General features: G+C 35.4%; 1 long non-coding RNA gene across 1 annotated transcript; it reads left to right on the forward strand.

Annotated features, from left to right (window-relative positions):
- Positions 1-3,937: 3,937 nt before the first annotated feature.
- LOC140011422 (uncharacterized) lies at positions 3,938-7,871 on the forward strand. Its single transcript, XR_011818580.1, has 2 exons — positions 3,938-4,319; positions 7,586-7,871. It is a non-coding gene; the product is annotated as an uncharacterized lncRNA (long non-coding RNA).
- Positions 7,872-8,973: the final 1,102 nt, after the last annotated feature.

Here is an 8,973-nt window from a genome sequence, read left to right on the forward strand (position 1 = left end):
TTTCTTTATTGCATTTTGTTGTTTTCCTGTCGCTTTAATCTTTGTCGAACGAATGTCTTTCGAAAATATATACTTCTTTATTTTCTGCTCCTTTTTCAAGTGACTAAAGTCCATCCTTCATTATCATTTTCGATAACATTTTCAATTGAAAAATTTTCAACCTCCTTTTTTACAAACAGAGCATTTGTTGTGGACGGAACTTCTATCGGATAACACACCAATCGAAACATTATTGTTGTTTGGTTTGACGATACTTTATCCTTCTCGAGAAGAATTTTTTCTTGACGGGCTAATTCCATGATTTTGTTTTTAAAGACACAATATTTAGTGAGAGGGTGGCCAATCAAGTGCTGATAACAGCAATAATTTGGATCATTGACTTGACTGGATTCCTCTAAGCGCTTCATGTCGAGAAGTTCAAGGAATTTCTCCTTGAAAAGGTCATCAAACATCCCCTGTAAATCAGATTCAAGGAAGAGGTATTCTTTTTCTTGCATCTCTTTTAGAGTGGGCCTTCTTATTGACGTATTTTGGGAGAAGTCTAACTTCTTGATGACCTTTCGACTCACCTTGGTAGCAATTTTCATGAGAGCCGTGTTTATTGTTATGAACTCTTTATTACTGGATCTTAAAAGAAAATTGCCCTCTTTTTTATTTTCTTGTCTTTCATTGCTTTGACGAGTCGGTTGCACTCGCGGAGCTTGAATAGGAAGCCCATCAATTGCATTAGCTGCGATGCTCAATTCCATATCATGAGCATGAATAACTAATTCTTTAAAAGTGTTTGGGCGTATGCCTTGTAGAATATAATTTAAGCTCCAATGCATCCCTGGGATGCACATTTCTATCGTAGAGGGTTCAGATAGTCTATCTTTGCAGTTAAAACTCAAACGTCCCTACCTATCGATGTAGCTGTGTGACAGCCCCATCTTCCCTTAAGGCGAACGAAAGGGTTTAGCGGACCGCCTGCCCAGTTCTCGCCAGGACTCGATCGCTCTCATCAAGTGAAATATGATATAACCTTGAGACTAAGCTAAAAACAATTCCCAAACTTGAAACATATACTTACATTCATATCCATCTCAAACAAAACTACAATCTTAATTAGAACAAAAGTTTTAAGTTCTTACTACATTCAACCTTATCCAAGCACTAGCACGAGAACAATAAAAAAAATAAAATTTCAAAAAACTAGACCAAACTAGTCTGCACAGGACTCATGCCCTCGTTCGCATCTCCTGTAAGGAAAACAAAGCTAATGGAATGAGCTAAAAGCCCAATGAGGTTCCATAAACAACCAAATAACTAAACATAGACATTAATCATATAATAACAAGTAATCTAGAAAATATTTACAATATGAAGTAATGATAATACATTTATTAAAAGGATATATGCTCACATGAAGCCTTTTGTTCATTCATTCCACCAACCATTTCCTCATTCCTCCAGCATTAAAATAATGTCATTTGTAATTGAAAACCCCTCTATTGTTCTTGCCATTCATTCATTTCATTTTACCCCTACTGGACACTGGCCAGTCTCCACTAATTTTCGTGGTCATACTTGAGTATACCAAACATTAATCCAGGATCACCAATTGCCCGACCGAGTCCGCTTCTAGCTCGAGTCGACCAGCAACGAAGGGCAATGGCCCAGTTCAGCCAAAAGACTTACATTCATGTACAAGTAGTATTTAAACATTTAATCATTTAATCATTGTAAATTTCACATTCATTTAGGTTGAGTGCGATAAAGTACATACTCGCCTAGCAAAATTCATTTTTAGAAATCATTGAAAACATTTCATTTAATCAAACATTCACAAATAGTCACATAGTCACAGCAATCCACATAATCATAGAAAACATAACGTACAAAGAACACTCACCTATTTAAGCAAAATAACGTCTAAAGTTTCCTTCCAGATAATACCCTCAATCACCAAGGAACCCTAATAATAACCAAGAGAAAATATTACAGTTAAACTATCCAAAATTTAGGTGAACCAAACAAAATCCGAATAACTACTAGTACAAAGTATAAGTATAGTTTTGGAAGTGAAAAGAGTACATTTAAACCAAAGAACATGAGTAAAATATTTGTAAAACTTATGCTCGCTCATAAAATTTTGAAATCTCCATTTGAGTCGAAGAAAACGTATTTCTATTAGTCGTAAATTTCATTTTTCCAAGGGTACAAGTTTCAGTCAGATTCTAACTTATATACCTCTAATAAAGATGATTTGAATACCTTAAATGATTCAAGTTAGTTCATCCTCAACCCTTACTCAAGTCGCGAGTACATCTACCTAGCCATCGAGTGCAAATTTGGGTAGCATGTCCTTTGTATTTACCTATTTTTCAGCCATTTATGGCTTCATTATTTTCCTCAATTAGCCCTAAAGTCACACACAGATAATCTCATTACAATAGCCGCTCAATAAGCTCAATGTCATACAATTACAAAACCAAGCTAGAAAAATGACCGGAAATAAGGTTTAAGGTAAAGAACAAAATGACAGGTTTGACGTCTCTTAGCGTATCGGTCACAACCAAAGTTACGCGGATAGGATTGGAGTACAATTTATACCGTTTCGAAACTAAGACAAAGGGCTACAACTTTCATGAAGACAACTCAGCCCGGTTCACAATTTATCCAGGTCGAATTTACAGATTACAGAACCAGAATTTCACTGTTAGGCTGGATAACAGCACTGGGTTCAAATGACACTAACTCAGACTACACAAGTTTGATTGAGGCGTTTTCTGAAGCATTGGAAAGCTAAAACATAAAACTACAACTTTTGTGTTTTGGCCAACTGCTGATTTTGTGAGAACCCGAGAAAACTATGTGTATGCCCTGAATTTATTTCATTTTATTTATTTTGATATTGGAAATATTATATATAACGAATAAACGGTTAAATTAAATGCATAATTGAATCCCTATAAAATTGAAAATTTAGAAAATATCCTAGAATAGCGTAGAAATATTTTATGAATTAAATAAATATATGGCATGCATATCGTAATTTATGTCATTTGCAAATATTACTAGACACGTAACATATACTATATAGCTCAATAAGTACATGTCTAATAAGTTTTTCTTAAAGCTAAATGTGTGAGAATCTATTAGATGAACGTAAGAAAATTTTCATGTGTTATTTAAAATTTAGTGCATGTCCCACTTTATTTTCTTTTTGTTATTGAATGATTATAGGTCTAAATTGTCCCTTTAATAAATAAGTGAGTCGATATATATCTTAGGAGGATTATATCATTTACACCATAAAACGTTAGTATTAGAATATGTTGTGGTATTAGAAAAAAAAAAGAAAAGAAAAAAAAGAAAGAAAAGAAAACGTGGAAGATACTTGCCTTCACACCTGTCCAAGCATTACTAATATCTAGTGGAGGAACTAATGGAAGAATAAAAGATAGTACCTTCATTCTTAGTTGACCGAGAGCAAATAAGAAAGGAAAACAAACCGCGTTCCATTCACTTCCCCTGCTGCCTAAAACCGAGAAACAAGAAGAAGGAAAAATAGAGAACCTCTCTTACCTTTTTCAAACATGAACACCGGCCAAGAACCAAGAGAAACTCCAGCTCATTTAACCAAGGAATCAAGAGAGGGATAGTTTGCTCATTGCATGACCAGCCACAAATTTTGACCAAGTCAAAACAGCTTCCATTCTTTCTTGTTTCTATTCAGCTTGACCGAGAGCCATTTTCCCCTTTCTTCATTTCATGTTGGGGCCGAGAGAGAGAAGAGTTGAGAGACCTATCTTTTTCATTTGTCCAGCAAAGAAAGTAGAGAGCTTTGAGAGAAACTAGTGTGTTTTGTCTTCATTTCCAACCGAGAGAAAGATATATTGCTCAACAAAATATCTTGCTCCTTGCCTCCATTTTTGACCATTCCAAGTAGCATGCAAATGTTGACCAAATTTATTCCCTTTTGTTTCTTATCTTTAGTTCAACCGAGTGAGAGAAAGAAAACAAAAACAAGATTGGTCCTCTGTTTTTTTCTTTACACCAACCAGGAGAGAAAAGCTGAGAGAAATGAGAGGGAGAGCTCCTTTCCCCTTCTCCTTGCAGCCGAGAGAGAAGAGCTGAGAGAAACCCAAAGAAACTCCAACCAGTCCTCTTTTCTTTTTCTTCAATCTTGAACATCAATCAAGAAACAAGAAAATTATAACTCATCCTAGCCAAGAATTGGGGAAGAAAGGCAGAAATTTCTAGCTCAAAAAAAAAACGTGGGGAAAGAAGTTGAAACTATAAGTTTCATTGCAGCTTCCATTCTTGCAAGATCTAAGGTAAACTTGCTAGCCAAACTTTCCATTTTTCTCAAGACACACTAAGATGATTGATGCATATTAGTTCTAGCCACGGAAATGGAAATTTTGTGGGAAAGTACTCTCATTAGAAGTTGATTTATATGCTGAAAATTTCCAGCTTTGACCGAGGGCGAAATGAGTTCAATTTACAGCCTCTTATTTCGACCTTTGGAGGAGTTTCCACTAGGAATTCATGCTTATAAGTGTTGTAATTCTTTTTTAGTATGATATATAGCATGTTGTCTCTGATTTTGGTAGCAAATTGGTGGCTTACGTGTGAGAAAATTGGCAGCAACAAAGTTGAATAACTCCTGTGAAACCAATGGAGTGAAGCTACAAGTTTGGTTCCTTTCTCCCAAGAAATCTTGCTGCAATTTATTTAAATGTACCGTATATATCTCCTATTTCTCTTTCTAGGACCTGCACATATTGTATTGTTTACCGTCAGGAGAAATAAAACTTGATTTGTGAAGAAACCTTGCTGGAAAATCTGTTAAGTTAATGAGCGTGGACTGACTGATTGCATAAAGCTGGATATATCAGTTGTACTTTGAATTTGGAGTGAAGTTTTGCTAAGATTTCATGTTTTGTATCATGACAACTATGTATATAGACGTTGGTATGTTTATATGGTTGAATCATAGTTGTATGTTCATTGATTTGGCTGAAAAATTGTCTAAGAAAGCTTGAACTTCGGGTGACAGTCACCTCTAGGCAGTTTTAGCAAAATGATCATAACTTAGTGTAGAAAAATCGAAATTGAGTACCATCAATTGCGTTTGAAACTAGACTCATAGATCTTTCCAATGGTATAAAATTAGAGCTGTGGTTCGTTTTATATATGCACCAGAAAATCAGCAAAATTGACTGAAAAATCGGTCCTGAACAAGTAAAAATTGGGATGCTGTGGTAACTTGTGACTCAATTTGGATTAACTTATGAACCAAATCTCCTTGAGATGTCTGTTAAAGATTGTTAGTATTTCAAGTCTAGTTTTAAACGAGATAATTTGTATGAGTTTTCGACATTTATAACTTAAGTTATGATTTTTCCAAAGAAAGAATGCTTGATGGAATTTTAGCTTTGATCGCTAAATTTTCAAGATGATTTTAAGCTCAATTTGTTCAAAACACCCTAGAAGACTTTAAACTACAAGTATGTGTTGGAAATGAACCAAAACCATGGACCTTAAGTGGTTTAAACTCCATTTATTTCACTGTTTTCATGGCTGGAATTCTCCTTGAGGCTGACCGAAAGAGAGAGTGATTTTATTTAGCTTTATTCTTGGTTTTGTGTGGTGAAATCAACTTGTTAATGTCCTAAACACGTGATTAAACATTAACTTTGGTATAAGTAGTGAATTGGAGTAGAAAATGAAAGGTTTTGAGAGGTGAAAACTTCACTTTTACATGTTTCATGTCCCAAGCAATAAATTTCCCATTTTAGTTAAGGAAAATGAAAATGAGTGTTAAAATGCTAATATCATGTTTACTATATATTTTAGCCATGTCATGTAATTTTTCCAACTTGCATATGTTCCATTAGTTTGCTTATGGAAATTTAAGCTTGTGGAGTTGAACTTTTGCTTGATGACCAGCCTTGGTATGGAGATATGTGAGCTAAATACTTGTCTATTTTTTGTGGCTTTATGGTCTGAAACTAGTAGCTTGTATAGCCTATCATTTATGGTCTTGATTTGGATGGTTTGGCCATGAAATTTTATATTGAATCTGGAGAGGAAATATAGGATAAAACAGGGGTTATGCTGTCCAAATTTTGGGGCAGCTTACTACCATGATTTTGGACTGATTTGATGATGTACTTGCCTAATATGCTTAGCGAACCTTTAAGCTTTGCTTATGTATTGTATTTTGGTTGAACTGGAAGGGTTTCATTGGGATTTTCTTCGAAATTGCTGGCTAAAATTGTGCTTGTTTGTCGATGGAGAGTGCAGCCTATTACATTGTTGTTTTTCTAACCTTTTAGTAATTGGTTTTGGCCAAAAACTTGTTCCAAACTTTGGAGGAGCCTTTTGTACGTGAATTTGAGTGAAAACTATAAAAATTGGGAGGTGAAAACCTCATGATTGTACTTGTTTCATGGCTGCGAAAAAAATTCTGATTTGGAGGGCAGTTTTGCACCTTGCTACCTTTTAGCCTCAACGTCTTTAGTTTGAAAGTCTTTTGGACACAACCTCGCTGACTTGACTTGAGAAAACCCTGTTTCTTTCATTGGTTCGCTGTTGAAAATTTCCCGCCATGAAGCGAATAAGGAACTTGTTGGTTATTCATGTTTCTTGAGTCCAAAATGCTCTCATACGCTTCAAAACCCTACTTGAGTTTTTGCCCTAGAGTATACTTAAATTTTTCCTTGATTTGCATTCTAAATATGGCTGTGTATGTTGGGTTTTGAAAAAAAAAATTAAATTAACTTGAAGAGGTATACGACTCATAGTCGAGTCTAAATTATGAATTCTGTTCACTTGGTTATTCTTAGGGCTTGTCTGACCAAGGGGGCAATCCAGGAGGAAACTTTTGATGCTATTTTTGCTTGAACTAGTGAGTGTTCCAACTGCAAGTTCCATGCTACTTGTTGCGCAAATATGACCTGTATATGACTTGTTACTTGAATTGACTTGTTATTACATAGGTGAGTGTGTACTTTATCACACTCGACCTAACTTGACTGAATTCCTATTTTACTACTATAATTGAATTGTTTACAAGTGAACTAAGATTCATGCGTATGAGTTGAAAGTAACGGCCTGGATCCTAAACCCCATAGGCTAGTTAATCGAGTCGAGTCGGCAAGGGCCTGGTCAATTAGATAACGAACCCTGGGTCTACTGTTTTGTCGAGTGGAGTGTTATCTTCTCGACTAATTGGTATACTCGAGCATTACCACCACTGTTTATGTTTGGAGTTCGGGCCCGGTAGGGGGTTGATTGGTGGATGGAGGTTGGAGTTAAGTGGTGATGTACTGGACTTGTTATGATTCCATGGTTGACGGAGTGTCAACAGATTCTAAACAAGTTGTCACAGAACCTGTTCTCGAGAACAAACTGTATCTTTTTATATGTATGTGTTATCGGCTGTACATAGTTAAATGAGTTGTCTGGATGTTATGTTCTTTATGGAAAAATGTGATCATGCTATCATGTGAATGCTAAAATGCCTAATTGCTTGTTGTTCTCTTGGAACTTCACTGAGTTTTTAGCTCATCCCTTTATTTGTTTTCCTTAACAGGGTATGGTAATGACAAGGACAAGAATAGTGCTAGTTGTAATAGGAAATCTTAATCTTGTATTTCGACAACACTGTATTATGGTATTAGTTTACAAGTTCTTATCTTTTGGTCTATATTTTGGTTTGTATATTCGGATGATCAGTAGCATGTAGATGTTATATTGAAGAATTTTAGTGTTATTGATTTGCTATCCAAAGAATAAGGAATTCCAAAGTTGTAGTCTTTATTTTAAATAATTGCAATCCTATTTATACTTAGAGAAGTGATTGAACTACTTGCATTTCATTTCGCTTAGTCGTATACATAAGTATGGAGTTTTTGTGAAGTTGGATGGCTTGTAATATCTATTGGGGAGTTTCGTTCTTACTTTGGAGTTAATGTTATCTCTGAAATTAATGTTAGTGAGTGAGTCCTGACGAGAGTTAGGCAGGCGGTCCGCCGAACCCTTTGATTAGCCTTAGGGGGAGGTGGGGCTGTCACAGATTTAATACGGATCAAAGTGAAAAATGAAGCCAGAATGATTAAATGTCAAAACTGTCCGCAAAACTCTACCTATGGCAGTCAAGAGTATTTTTATCATTTCATGTGCTATAGTGTTCGCATTGAGTTGAAATTTTACAGGAAACTATAAAACATCATTTCCTACAACTTTTATGTTTTGAGATAAGCCCAATTCGACCTCCATCATGGCCGAATGAAACTGGTCAGAACATGGCAGATTACTACCCAATGGAAACCCTAAACTGGAATTTGTGCACACCAACCAAAAATTTCTTTAGGCAAAGTAAACTAGCATCTAAACACAAGATTTTCCATATATCAAAATTAGTAAATCATGGCCAACCATTACACTTCACATGTGAGCATAAATCATAAAACTGAAAATTTTCATATCACCACCTCAACTCATGAAATATTGCATAAAACTATCAAAATCTCAACCATAAGCTACTAGTTTGCACATATTGAAAGTAGGGAAAAGTTGCTAGCCAAATATACCTTGTAACCTCAAGAAAGATGATAGCTTAGTCTTCCCCCCTCCAAAATAACTCCACCAAAGCCTTTAAACTTCCTTAATGATCACTTGTATGGAGTAGTTTCAAATTTGGTTGGCTAAAACACAAGATCCAAGCTAGCAAGTGAAGTAGAAAATGGAGTTTTTCCCTCTTGTTTTGCTCCTCAAAACAGCCGGCCAAGAAGAAGAAAATGGAGGATATTGGGTCAAAATTTGTTTTAGTAAAGTGAAGAAAATTAGGTCGAAGTCCAACCTCCAATGATATAGTGACACTTGGCCTTTCTAGTGTTTTCTCTAATCCTTTGTCTTCCAATGGTTACATCATATAACAAACCTCTAATTATCCTCTAACACCCTGTATAATAATATCAC

The sequence above is a fragment of the Coffea arabica genome, chromosome 7e (genome assembly GCF_036785885.1).
Source record: "Coffea arabica cultivar ET-39 chromosome 7e, Coffea Arabica ET-39 HiFi, whole genome shotgun sequence".
Classification (NCBI taxonomy): domain Eukaryota; kingdom Viridiplantae; phylum Streptophyta; class Magnoliopsida; order Gentianales; family Rubiaceae; genus Coffea; species Coffea arabica.